Source organism: Passer montanus, unplaced genomic scaffold (assembly GCF_014805655.1).
Source record: "Passer montanus isolate IOZ18808 unplaced genomic scaffold, ASM1480565v1 scaffold101, whole genome shotgun sequence".
Taxonomy (NCBI): Eukaryota; Metazoa; Chordata; class Aves; order Passeriformes; family Passeridae; genus Passer; species Passer montanus.
Genome location: NW_024356616.1, coordinates 196,020 through 210,119, shown reverse-complemented (window position 1 = coordinate 210,119; position 14,100 = coordinate 196,020). Strand labels below are relative to the sequence as shown.

The 14,100-nt window shown below is 50.1% G+C and overlaps 1 long non-coding RNA gene across 1 annotated transcript; it reads left to right on the top strand.

Annotated features, from left to right (window-relative positions):
* The first annotated feature begins 468 nt into the window (after positions 1-468).
* LOC120505919 lies at positions 469-8,408 on the top strand. The gene is made up of 3 exons (XR_005628374.1): positions 469-620; positions 6,372-6,464; positions 8,151-8,408. It is a non-coding gene; the product is annotated as an uncharacterized LOC120505919 (long non-coding RNA).
* Positions 8,409-14,100: the final 5,692 nt, after the last annotated feature.

Below are 14,100 nucleotides of genomic sequence, written 5' to 3'. Positions count from 1 at the left end.
CCGATCTCCTCCTCTCTCGCTCTCCAGGGGCCTCTCAGGTTAATTGCCCTGATCTCTCTCTGCCTTTTTGCGCCGCAGCCTGGCTGTCCCCGCTGTCCCCGTGCCACCCCCCAGCCGTGCCGGGGGGGTGTTTGCTTTGAGCCCGTGTTTGCTTTGAGCCCGTGTTTGCTTTGAGCCCAGCTCAGCGCAGCCCGGCAGAAGCCGCCGTGATTGACTCGCGGATCAATTAAAGCAGCGCGCGGACAGATGGAGGGCTCGGATCCGGAGTTTCCCCCCCGATCTCCTCCTCTCTCGCTCTCCAGGGGCCTCTCAGGTTAATTGCCCTGATCTCTCTCTGCCTTTTTGCGCCGGCCCTCAAGGACTGCCTGGCAAATCCTGCCCTCCCGAATCCGGGCCGCGAGCAGGAGCAGGAGGAGGAGGAGGAGGAGGAGGGAGAATTGATTTGCTCCATCAGGCAGCAGCAGCAGTTGCTGCCACTGTTTAATTCTCAGTTCAAGCCCCGTGGAGAATGCAAACGGCTCCGCTGCTCGGCCAATTTACAGCTCTGACAAGCTGCTAAACAACGTCTTTGTCAGCGCCCGGCGGCCCCGGGCTCGCCGCGGGTGGCGGGGGAGGCGCAGGTGAGGAGGAGGAGGGGGAGGAAGAACAGGAGAAGGAGAAGGAGAAGGAGAAGGAGAAGGAGAAGGAGAAGGAGAAGGAGAAGGAGAAGGAGAAGGAGAAGGAGAAGGAGAAGGAGAAGGAGAAGGAGAAGGAGAAGGAGAAGGAGAAGGAGAAGGAGAAGGAGAAGGAGAAGGAGAAGGAGAAGGAGAAGGAGAAGGAAGAGGAGGAGGGGAAGGAGGAGAAGGGGAACAAGAAGGAAAAGGAGGAAGAGGAGGAGGAGGAGGGGAAGAAGGAAAAGAGAGGGACGGAGAAGGAGGAAGAGGAGGAGGAGAAAGAGAGGGATAGGGAGAGGGAGAAGGAGGAGGGAGAGGAGGAGAAGGAGGGGGAGAAGGGGATGGAGAAGGAGAAGAAAGAGGGAGAGGAGGAGGAGGAGGATGAGGAGGAGGAGGAGGAGGAGGAAGAGGAGGAGGTTGTTTCTTCTGAGCATCCCTCTCTGCCCGCACTGCCTCTCCCAAGCAGCCCCTCCTGCCCCTTCCAGGGATTTGGGAGAGGCTGAGGGATGGAAATGGGCCTGGGCTGGAGCTGGGGGCTGTGGTAAATGGGAGGGGGCTGCAGGCACCGCACAGTTCTGTGACTGAGCTGAAAAACTACGAGAATCCAGCAAAACTCCCCAAAACCCAATTCGGGGTTGCTCCTTCTGGTTTGGGTGCTCAGGTCAAGGAGGAATCCTCCCAGGATTCACCCAGGGAGGAGCTGGGGAACCATCCCACACTCTGGGAAGACTTTAAAGATAATTTTTACGATAATTTTTTACACAAAACTCTTTTGCTCCAAGTCTCCAGCTCCTGGCCTGGGAACACCCCGGCCTGGCAGAGCCCCTGCTGGTCTGACCAGGCTGCACTAATCCCAGGCTGGAACCCGGGCCTGATACCAACTTTAGGTAAATTATCTCCCTAATAATGACAAATCAATTATCGGTGCTGCCCGCGAGGAGGGTGCACCTGTTCCAAAAATCACCTGGGGCAATGCACCCAAAAACCTCGGGAATAATCCCAGCCAGAGACGGAGAACTAATGAATCCTCATCCTGCTGCTGGTGCAGCACAAAAGGGAAACAAACCCAGAATCCTTCTTGGGGTTTATTAAGAGATTTGATGAAGAGATTTTGCTTTTCTTCAGATCTTTTTCTGCCCCCTTTTTTTTTTTTTATTTTTGCCATGAGCCTGGCTGGGAAGTCAGATTTGGGCTGGGATCTGTTCCCAGCACACAGAGCTCAGCCCAGAGCTGGGGTTTGGTTTTGGGGAGCTGGGGAGGGGCTGGGAGGCTGCTGTGACATTTGTGACATTCGTGTGACATTTGTCACCCTGGTGGGACACCCTGTCCTGTGGCTGTGCTGAAACAGATCCCGAGGGACCTGGGAGGCTCTGGAATTGCTGCCAAGGGCAGGGATGGCACCACTGCCACCAGCCCAGCCCTTTTCCAGCCCTGGGGGTCACCTCGTGCCCCCCTCCCTCCCCCTTGCCCCTTTGTGGGCTCTAATTCCCGCTGTGCCTTTTGGGTGCCAGGTGGGCATCCCTTCTTTGGGGACATTATTCGTGCTGACAGCACTGATGGGACTTTTCATCAAGCAATTAAATTGAAAAAAAAAAACCCGAAAAAAAACCCAACAAGAAAGGGCCCAGCTTGTTCTGAAACACAAAGGCAGCAGCAGCCGGCATAAATTACCGAGTGGAGTTGTGTTTACTCCAGCGCATTCCCGGGGGGGATAATTAGGGAAGAGGCTGGTGCTGTGTTCCACGAGGCACCAGGGGATGCTGCCACGTCCCTGGGCTTGGCCGGACCCCGGATCTGAGAGGGGATCAGCGAGGGGAGAGCAGGGAGTGATTTCTGCTCTGCTCTGAGTTCGGGATCTGTGATTTCCTGGGGGGGTTGATCCTCGTTAGCTCAGATCCCAATTAGCTGCCTGTGATCGGGGCTGGAGCATCTGGCTCTGAGCAGGAATTGGGATCAGGGGTGGCAGGAATTGGGATCAAAATCGGGGTTTTTTAAAGAATCGTTTGTTCTGAGCGGGAATTGGGATCAGAGGTGGCAGAAATTGGGATCAAGGCCGGAATCATTTGATCTGAGCAGGAATTGGGATCAGGGCTGGAGCAGTTTGTCCAGAGCAGGAATTGGGATCAGGGGTGGCAGGAATTGGGATCAAGGCTGGAATCATTTGATCCAAGCAGGACTGGGATCAGGGCGGGAGCACTCTGCTCTGAGCAGGAACTGGGATCAGGCAGGGAGCAGTTTGTCCAGAGCAGGAATTGGGATCAGGGGTGGCAGGAATTGGGATCAGGGCTGGAGCAGTTTGTTCACAGCAGGAATTGGGATCAGGGGTGCCAGGAATTGGGATCAGGGGTGCCAGGAATTAGGATCAGGGCTGGAGCAGTTTGCTCTGAGCAGGAATTGGGGCTGGGAATAGATGCCAATGTTCCCACAAATCAGAGGGGCTTTAATGAGTGCTTTGGGGTCCTCTCGCTGTGAGCTGGGCCTGCCTCTGCACCCTCATCCCTCCTGCAGCACCACCAGACCCCCAAAATCTGCGTGCTTTGATCTCCTGGTGGAATTCCTGCAGGGAATTGCCCCAAACAGGAGTTCTCTGCATCCTTATCTTGGTCCCAGAGGAGGAGGAGAGGCAATGCTGGGAGGGATCACACCCCCATGGCCGTGGGGTGACCTGGAGAGTGGGAATTCTGCTGGAAATGGGCTCAGTCCATGCCCCGTTCCCTTGATCCTGGAATGGTTTGGGTTGGGAGGGACCTCAAAGTCACCCCCAAGGACACCTCCCACCACCCCAGGCTGCTCCAACCTGGGACATTCCAGGGACAGAGCCACCCCAGCTCCCATGGAAAACCATTCCCAGAGAGATCCCTCACAGGGTTAAACCTTGAGGCAGGAGGGATCCGAATGCAAAAAGCCAAGTGGTTCTCAGGATTTGGGGTTTTTTTGATTTTTTTTTTTTTTAATTACCGTCCTCTGGCGAATTTTAATTTGAGGCATCAAAGGCAGGAGACAAAGCCGTGCGAATCTGGTGCCGTACCTGCGGTGGCCGGGCGTGTGGCTGTCATCTGCAGCCTTTGCTGGGGACAAACAAACCCTCTCCTCTTTGTTCTCTCTGCTGTTTTGTTCCATGCATTAATTTCTCCTCTAAAGTTAAAAAAAAAATTAATAAAAAAAAAATCCGCGAGATTTGGCGCTTTGCAGGAAAAATAAAGGTGGCGTTTAGGGGATTAAAAAGAAAATACCTCCTTTCTTTCAACTAAATTACAAAGTGCTTGTGCTGCTTTGTACCTGAGAGCCAGAGGAGAGGAGCAGGTGGGGTTTGGTGGCAGATGGGAGGCGGGGATTGAGGCTGAGCCGCGCTCCGGAGCCAAGGAGGGGACGCTGGAAATGTCCCTGCCGGGGTGGCCGTGGCTGAACTGGGGCTGGTTCTGCTCCTGGTCCTGCACGGCTCCGGGAGAGCAGGATTGTGGAATTACGGAAGGGAATCATGGAACCCCTGAGGTTGTGGAATTACGGAAGGGAATCATGGAACCCTTGGAAAACTCTCCAAGGTCACCGAGTCCGACCTTGTCCCCAGCCCAGAGCTCTGGGTTCCTGGGACCCTCCAGGGATGGGGACTCCAAACTCCCCCAGTGCTTAGCATTTCTCCTTTTCCATGGAGAAATCCCTCTGGATGTCCCACCTGGCTGTGGAATCATGGAAGGGAATCATGGAACCCCTGAGGCTGTGGAATCACGGAAGGGAATCATGGAACCCCTGAGGTTGGAAAACTCTCCAAGGTCACCGAGTCTGACCTTGTCCCCAGCCCAGAACTCTGGGTTCCTGGGACACCTCCAGGGATGCCACTCCCGGGCAGTGCTTAGCATTTCTCCTTTTCCATGGAGAAATCCCTCTGGATGTCCCACCTGGCACAGCTGAGGCCGTTCCCTCTCATCCTGGGAGAAATCAGCAGATCCAGCCCCAAACGGAGGTGCTGAGCTGCACCTCCCCCCTGCACCTCCTGCCAGTCCCTGTGACCTCCCCCTGAGCTTTCCTGAGCTTTTCCAGAGGCTGGGATCTGTAGTTTTCTGTCGTTTTCCCCTGGAACGAGCTCAGGGCGGTGTTTGTTCCCCACCCTGAGCAGCTCCTGGCTCGAGTTTGTCAGTGCAGAGGCGCTGCTGCTTCCCAGAACATCCATCCCATGGAATGGCTCCAAGGGGAGCAAAATCCAGAACTTCCATCGTATGGAATGGCTCTAACGGGGGCAGAATCCAGAACTTCCATCCCATGATTCCATGCTCCAATGGGAGCAGAATCCATGCTGCTTCCCAGAACTTCCATCCCATGGAAGGGTCTAATGGAATCAGAATCCTTACTGCTCTCCAGAACTTCCATCCCATAAAATGGCTCCAAGGAGAGCAAAATCCAGAACTTCCATCGTATGGAATGGCTCTAACGGGAGCAGAATCCAGAATTTCCATCCCATGGAAGGGTCTAATGGAAGCAGAATCCACACTGCTCTCCAGAACTTCCATCCCATGTCTAATGGAAGCAGAATCCACACTGCTCTCCAGAACTTCCATCCCATAAAATGGCTCTAACAGAAGCAGGATCCGGAACTTCCATCTCATGGAATGGCTCCAACGGGAGCAGAATCCAGAATTTCCATCCCATGGAAGGGTCTAATGGAAGCAGAATCTACACTGTTCTCCAGAACTTCCATCCCACAAAATGGCTCCAATGGGAGCAGAATCCAGAACTTCCATCCCATGGAAGGGCTCAAATGGAAGCAGAATCCATGCTGCTTCCCAGAACTTCCATCCCATGGAATGGCTCTAACGGGAGCAGAATCCAGAACTTCCATCCCATGGAATGGCTCTAACGGGAGCAGAATCCAGAACTTCCATCCCATTGAAGGGTCTAATGGAAGCAGAATCCAGAACTTCCATCCCATGGAACGGCTTTACCAGGAGCAGAATCCAGAACCTCCATCCCATGGAACGGCTTTACCAGGAGCAGAATCCAGGCTCACAATTCCCACCGTGCTCCCCAGATCCCTCCGAGCCTTTCCCACGGCGCAGCACGAGCCGCCGGAATTCTGCCAGCACGGGGATGGATCACCCCCTTGATTGCTGTCAGGGTGCTCCTAAGTGCCTCCATCCATCATTCCCAGCGTTTTCCGAGCGGGAATGAGCGCCCAGGTGCCAATCTCGGCTCCCGGAGCCTCTCCACGTGTCCCTTCCTTGGCTTCCCTTCTGTTTTAGTGCCACTCTAACGAGCTCTCGCTGCACAGGGCACAATGAAGCCACGGCCAATTAAGCACAATTAAGGAAATTAAGGAAAGGCCCCTGTCAGGTGTCCTCATCAGAGCCTCCATGGCAATTCCAGCAATAAACGGGATTCCAGCTCCGTAAAACTCCCCCACAGCCAAGAGGCGTTTGGGATCTCGGAGGTGCAAGCAAGGAAGGATTTGAACTTAAAATTTCAGGTTTTATGGGTTTGAGCTGAAATACGGGAGATTTTGCTGGGATATTGGGGTGGAATTCCTGTCTGGGATGGAATTCCCAGGGGAGCTGTGGCTGCCCCATCCTGGAAGCGTCCCTGGGATGGTGGAAGGTGTGGCTGCCCTCGGCAGGGGTGGAACGAGGGGATTTTAAGGTCCCTTCCCACCCAAACCAGTGTGGAATTCTGTAATGAAATATTCCTGCTGTTCCTTCTTTCCCTTAAGCTGCTTTTCTGTCCCAGCAGAGCTCCTGGTGGGAAAAAACTTCCGTGGGTGTCCTCGGTGTGTTCAAGGAAACCATCCAAGCAGCAAAGGAGGGAATGGACATTTTTTAGTTGGTAAAAATGTTTAAAAGTCTCTTCCTGTGATTTAAACCACTGGAGAAGAGTTTGACTGCTGGGAAAATAAAATTTACATGGAATATTGGGCTTTTCCCGTCATGGAATTCCCGCCCAAAAGAGGCCAATCCCTGCTGAGTCTCACCCCGGCTTCGCCCGGGATCTGGCAAATCCCAAATTCCAGCCCCTCCCAACCCTTTTTCTAAATCTGGAAATGAAAATAGAGGTAATTTTAGCAAAAAGGAAATACAAAACGTGCATCTTCGTTTGAAGGTCTTCAGGGGCAGTTACGGAAAGGTAAATTCCACGCACACAAGGTCGATACCGTTATTTATTTAGTAAATTAGCATAATTGATAAAAAAAAATTAGAAGGACAAGAGTGCTTAAATCATTCCCCAGGTCAAGTCCTTTTTTTGGAAGTCTGGAATTTGTTGCGAGGAAAATTTGTGTGTGGAAAATTTGCGTGTGGAAAATTGGGGTGTGGAAAATCCCAGGAAAATGAGTTATTGATAGAACGGGTTACAGAATTGCAAATATCTGAGAAAAGAGAAAAGAAAAAGGGCAAAAATCAGAATGGCATCACGGGGGTCCCGTTGAGGGTCACCGCAGTTCTGGGAGGGATTTTGGGTTTGCTTTGGGACCCATTTTGGGTTTGTGTTGGGACCCATTTTGGGTTTGCTTTGGGATGGATTTTGGGATTGCTTTGGGATGGATTTTGGGATTGCTTTGGGATGGATTTTGGGTTTGCTTAGGGACCCATTTTGGGATTGCTTTGGGCGGGGTTTTGGGTTTGCTTTGGGACCCATTTTGGGATTGCTTTGGGAGTGCTTTGGGATGGATTTTGCGATTGCTTTGGGATGGATTTTGGGATTGCTTTGGGATGGATTTAGGGTTTGCTTTGGAATGGATTTTGCAATTGCTTTGGGATGGATTTAATGGATTCCAGGATTACTTTGGGAGGGATTTTGGGTTTGCTTTGGGAGGGGTTTTGGGATTGCTTTGGGATGGATTTAGGGTTTGCTTTGGAATGGATTTTGCAATTGCTTTGGGATGGATTTTGGGATTGTTTTGGGATGGATTTTGGGATTGCTTTGGGATGGATTTTGGGTTTGCATTGGGATGGATTTTGGGATTGCTTTGGGAGGGGTTTTGGGATTGCTTTGGGATGGATTTTGGGATTGCTTTGGGACCCATTTTGGAATTGCTTTGGGATGGATTTTGGGATTGCTTTGGGACCCATTTTGGGATTGTTTTGGGATGGATTTTGGGTTTGCTTTGGGATGGATTTTGGGATTGCTTTGGGATGGATTTTGCGATTGCTTTGGGATAGATTTTTGGTTTGCTTAGGGACCCATTTTGGGTTTACTTTGGGATGGATTTCAGGATTGCTTTGGGATGGATTTTGGGTTTGCTTTGGGATGGATTTCAGGATTGCTTTGGGATGGATTTCAGGATTGCTTTGGGAGGGATTTTGGTTTGGCTTTGGGACCCATTTTGGAATTGCTTTGGGAGGGGTTTTGGGATTGCTTTGGGATGGATTTTGGGATTGCTTTGGGACCCATTTTGGGATTGTTTTGGGATGGATTTTGGGTTTGCTTTGGGAGGGATTCTGGGCACTCTGCGATGGGAAAAGCGGTGGCGCTGGGGTTGATTACCGATGCTAAACGCGGAGCATCCCCTGACAGCCGAGCCCTCAGATCTCCGAGCCATCAAATCCCCGCCTGAGCTTCCCCGCTCGGCGAGAAACGATGGAGAGGACGGGAAAAAAAGGGATGAAAGTGAGGAAATCGCTCCTGGAGCTGCTCACCTCTGCCTCAACCCCGCCGCTTTCATGTCGCGCGGATTTGTTTTGATCGCTCTGAGCCGGGCTTGGTTTGAGTCCCGTTCCTGGGATTCATGGAAATGAGGAGCCGCTAATGAGCGCGGCTGCGGGAACGGGAGCGGCGGATCCGGGGTGCGGGATTTGGGGTGCGGGATTTGGAATTTGGGGTGCAGGTTGAGCGATTTGGGATGTGAGATGTAGGATTTGGGATTTGGGGTGAAGGATTTGGGATTTGGGGTGCAGGATGAGTGATTTGGGATGAGTGATTTGGGATTTGAGATGTGGGATTTGGGGTGAAGGATTTGGGATTTAGGGTGCAGGATGAGTGATTTGGGATGTGAGATGGGGAATGTGGGATTTGGGGTGAAGGATTTGGGATTTGGGGTGCCGGTGAGTGATTTGAGATGTAAGATGTGGGATTTGGGATTTGGGGTGCAGGATTTGGGGTGATGGATTTGGGATTTGGGGTGCGGGATTGAGGATGCAGGATTTGGAGTGAGGGATTTGGGGCGTGGGATGAGGATGTGGGATTTGGGGTGAGGGATTTGGGATTTGGGGTGCGGGATTGAGGATGCAGGATTTGGAGTGAGGGATTTGGGACGTGGGATGAGGATGTGGGATTTGGGATCAGGGACTTGGGGTGAGGGATTTGGGATTTGGGGTGCAGGATGAGTAATTTGGGATGTAAGATGTGGGATTTGGGATTTGGGGTGCAAGATTTAGGATTAGGGGTGTGAGATTTGGGATTTGGGGTGGGGATGAGGGTATTGGGATGCAGGATTTGGGGTGAGGGATGCAGAGTGTGGGATGTGGGATTTGGGGTGTGTGATTTGGGATTTGGGATGTAGGATTTGGGATGTGGGATTTGGGGTGTGGGATGCAGGATATTGGATGTGGGATTTAGGATGTGAGATATGGGATGTAGGGTTTGGGATGAGGGATGCAGGATTTGGGATACATGATTTTGGGTGTGGGATTTGGGATCTGGGATGCTGTGCTCAACCCCAAAATGCCACAACCCCAAAGCTGTGCCAACAGGACCCTCAGAAACCATGGCAGACACCAGAACTGCAGGAAATCCCATGGGAACCCCATCAAAACGGCATTTTTATCAAGGTATTTCACATTTTGATGTAAATTTGAGACTTTTTTCTTTAATATCCTGATTCTAATCATAAAATGGTGAAAATCCCATTCCTATGACTCAAGTTTTATGGAAAAAAAAAGAGAAAAACTCAAGTTTTATAGAAAAAAGAGGAAAACTCAAGTTTTATGGGGAAAAAAATGCACCTAATTTGGAGTTTGTTGGAATTATTTTCCCCAAGGACGCTGTCCCACATTAAATAGGAATTAAATTCAGTTTTTGCTTGGTGTGTTATTTCTAACAGAAATGCATTTTTACCATTTTTAGGTGTTTTTTTTCCCTTTTCCTATTCTAAATAATTCCCCGGCTCCTTGACTGTCAATGCACCCAAATGGAAAGAAAAGCTGATTTCCATCCACTTAAATCCACCTAAAATGAGCCCATTAGGAGCCACCTTCATCCGGTGTTTATTTTGAGGAGAAAAAACCCAATTTGGGGCATCTCCCACTGCTGAAAATTCACATTTTGGGCTTGCCCAGCTCTGCTGTCCTTTTGTCCCAAAGCTGGTTTTTTTTTCACTGCAGATGTTTTCATTTTCTCCCCAATTTGTTGGAATTGTCATTCCTGCCAAAAAAGAGGTCGGGAAAACTCCATTTTCCCCGGGAAAATTAATAAAATCTGTTCTCATGCAACCTGTTCATTAAGCTGCAAAATGAGAGGTAATTAAAAATCAAATTAAAATCTGGGGGCTTCTCCCAGATTTCACCTTTCCAAATTGTGGATGCAGGAATTTTTTTTGCGGCCAAAAAGCAAAAAGTCCAATCTGGCAGCTGGGAGCATTTCCAGCTTCCAAGAAATACCTGGAAGAGGAGCTGGTGCTTTGTCTGGCACGGACAGGAGAAATCCGGCTGTAAAAATTGAATTTTTTTCCTGGAATATCATCAGTTTTGGTTCCTTTCTCACAGGATTTGTCTAGCACGGACAGGAGAAATCAGGCAGTGAAAAATAATTTTTTTCCCTGGAATGGCGTCATTTTGTCGTCAATTTTGTCGTCATTTTGTTGTCATTTTTGTCGTCATTTTGTCGTCATTTTTGTCGTCATTTTTGCCGCCATATTTGGCTCCTCTTTCCTGGGATTTTAGGACGAAGCTGCGATGGGAATTCGGGGTTTTTATTTGGGTTTTGGGTGAGGAATTGGGGCTGGGGAGGAGGGGACATCCCGGGGACTTTGCAGCTCGAGGGCGTCACCTGAGGAATGACCTGAGGACTTTGGGAATTTGTTTTCCCGTGAGGAAGTGGCAAATGGAAAAGGCGGATTTGGGCAATAACCTCGGTGTCTGGTTTGGTTTTTATTTCCTTTTGGTTAAAGCTGTTGAGAGGCATCCAAAGCAGGGAAAAGAAAAAAAAAAGTTAATTTATTTAATTAATAGAATGTATTTAATATAATAATTACATATAATATTAATATTAATATTAATATTAATTAATTTCAATAGAAAATTAATTTAAAACAAAATTATTTCAATCTAAAATTTTTTAAAAATTAAAAATTAAAGGAATTTTTAAATTAAAAAATTAAAAATTAGATGAAATCAATTAATATCAATAAATAATGAAATATAGTGTATTTAGATATAAACACTTTATTTAATTATTATATTAATTTATTCTTTTAATATTTATATTAATTTATGTTCTTATAATACAATATTATTATTTGTTATACAGTTATTATATAAATGCATATAATGTATGATATATTAAAAATGAATTATTACTTATAAATAACTTATTAATTTATTGATTTTATATTGACATTGCTATTATTTTATATTAATTATTTCTAAATAAAACAGCCAGAAATTTGGGCTTTGGGTGCCACGGAACATTCCCATCTCCACATTCCCTCTGGGACGGGGATGCTGCACAGGCCAGGGGTGGGGCTGAGCCCCAGCTGCTCCTTCCCATCGAGGCCTTGAAACACTCAATTAATTCCAATTTTAGCAGCAGCTCTTTGTTTGTTCAATTAAAACCAGCTGCTTATTGAAAGAAACATATTTATTGGGAATTAGCAGCCGTGTGCCGGGTGGATATTTCCCATCTCCTTGTCAGGCCTCAGACACAAAGCTGTGTTTAATAATAATTTTTTATTTTCCCGTTTCCAATTATCGCAAAGGGGGTGAAAAAAAATCATCCCATTAATTCCAAATTAAATGAACATTTGGAAACGAACATTTGGAAATGAACCTTTTGGAAAATCTCAATTCCCGGCGCTGGTGGTGTGGTGTTCCAGCTGGCTCTGGGGAAGATCCGCCGGGATTTTCCGCTGGAATTTTCTCCTGGATGATCCAGGCAGGGCTGAGACCTCCAGAGCTTCAGCTCTGCCCTCTCCAAACCCTCACTGGGGACGCTGCGAACACCTCCCCTCTTTCCCAACAAAAAAACTCCTGGAAATTCAATGTTTAGCAGAAAATGGGGATAATTGGGTCTTCCTGGAGCAGGCAGGGAGGGCCATGAATGATTTAGAGGGAGCTGGATCACAGATTTCTCCTGTGCTGCTGAAACATTTATTGCGCCTTCCTCCAGCGCCTGGCGCCGGGCCGGGCTTTGTTTGCGTGGATCTCTGAGGAAAAAGTGTTTATCCCCCCAAAACATGGGCTGGGGCAAGGAAAAACTTCCCAGGGGCACCCGGATCTGGGATTTGGGGTGGTTGTGTCTCAGACTTGCAGCTCGTGGGGGGGTTTTGATGATTTTGGGTTACAGGGGAAGACGTGGCCTTGTCACTTGTGCCCTTGGATGGGTTATTACCATTTTTTGTTCCCTTGGATGGGTTATTATATTTTTTTTTGAGCCCTTGGATGGGTTATTCCCATTTTGTTGTGCCCTTGGACCAGTTATTCCGTATTTTTTTGTGCCCCTGGATGACGTATTCCCCAATTTTTTGTGCCCCTGGGTGGGTTATTCCCTTTCATTTGAGCCCTTGGGTATGTTATTCCCCATTTTTTGAGCCCTTAGACAGGATATTCCCATTTTTAAACCCTTGGATACATTATTCCCCTTTTTTTTATGCCCTTGGACAGGTTATTCCCCTTTTTTCATGCCTTTGGATGGGTTATTCCCATTTTGTTGTCCCCTTGGACAGGTTATCCCTTTTTTCTGTGCTCCTGAAGGGGTTATTCCCTTTTTTTGAGCCCTTGGATGGGTTATTCCCATTTTTTGTGCCCTTGGACAGGTTATTCCCATTTTTTGTGCCCTTGGGTGCGTTATTCCCTTTTTTCCGAGCCTCATCTCCAGGATCCCGCCCCGCTGCAGGAGCCCTTTGCTCCCCGAGCCCAGGGAGCCTTTGACAGGCGGCCCCGGTGCCCCGGGGAGGGCAGTTTGTGTCTCTCCATGCCCAGTTTCACTCAGTGGTGCCTTTTTTCCCCGAAATCCGAAGGTGTCTGCGCGCTCTGCCCGGCCCCAGCGCCCGGGGCCCAGCCTGACCTTTGCTGCTCCCTCTCCGCTCGGGGAAAAAAGGAGACTTTTGAGAGAAAAACAACTTGTGAGGAGCGATGGAAAGAACAAAAAAACCCTCTGAGGGCGGGGAGGGAGCAGCGGCATTCCCGGATCTGTCCCTGCTCCAGCGGGAGCCGTGCCAGGGTGGTGGCACCGTGGTGGCACTGTGGTGGCACTGTGGTGGCAGGGACAGGGAGGCCGGGCAGAGGGCACCCCACTAGGTGGCAATGCCCATCCACGTCTCAGCCCCGGATTTTGGGGATGTGCAGAAGCCTGGGATTCCTGGAATTCCGTGCCCTGGCCCTGGCAGGAGGTGGCACCACGGCAGGGTGGTGGTGGGTGAAGGGACACCGGGGCGGGCTCGGAGCTCTCCCTGTGCACGGCTCCTGCCCCTGCTGGGGGAACAAGGCCCTCCCTGCATCCAGACATTCCCAGGATCCAGGAAAGGCATCTCCAGGCCCAGGATGGCACCTGGGTGTGCCCAGGCTCCGGAGAACCTGTGCCCAGTGCAAGCTCTGCCCTCCCACGGCTCCCCCGTGACAGGCACTGCCCTGTGACACTGACAGCTCCGGGGACAGCCACAGGCCTGGCAGGATCATTCCTGAGCTGATCCCAATCCATGTTCTCCTGCAAGATCCTCCCGGGCTGATCCCACTCCATGTTCTCCTGCAGGATCCTTCCCGAGCTGATCCCACTCCATGTTCTCCTGCAGGATCCTTCCCGACCTGATCCCAATCCATATCCTCCCAAGGATCTTCCTATGCTGATCCCAATCCATGTTCTGCAGGATCCTTCCCAACCTGATCCCAATCCATGTTCTCCTGCAGGATCATTCCCAAGCTGATCTCACTCCATGTTTTGCTGCAGGATCATTCCCGACCTGATCCCAATCCATGTTCTCCTGCAGGATCATTCCCAAGCTGATCCCAATCCATGTTCTCCTGCAGGATCCTCCTGGGCTGATCCCAATCCATGTTCTCCTGCAGGATCATTCCCAAGCTGATCCCAATCCATGTTCTCCTGCAGGATCATTCCCAAGCTGATCCCACTCCATGTTCTCCTGCAGGATCATTCCCAAGCTGATCCCAATCCATGTTCTCCTGCAGGATCGTTCCCGAGCTGATCCCACTCCCTGTTCTCCCTCCAGGCCTTTCCTGCCCCTCCCGCCTGCCCCAGCCCCTCCTGGGGACACGGATGAGAGGTGGCCTTGGCCGGGTTCCTGGTTGGACTCGAT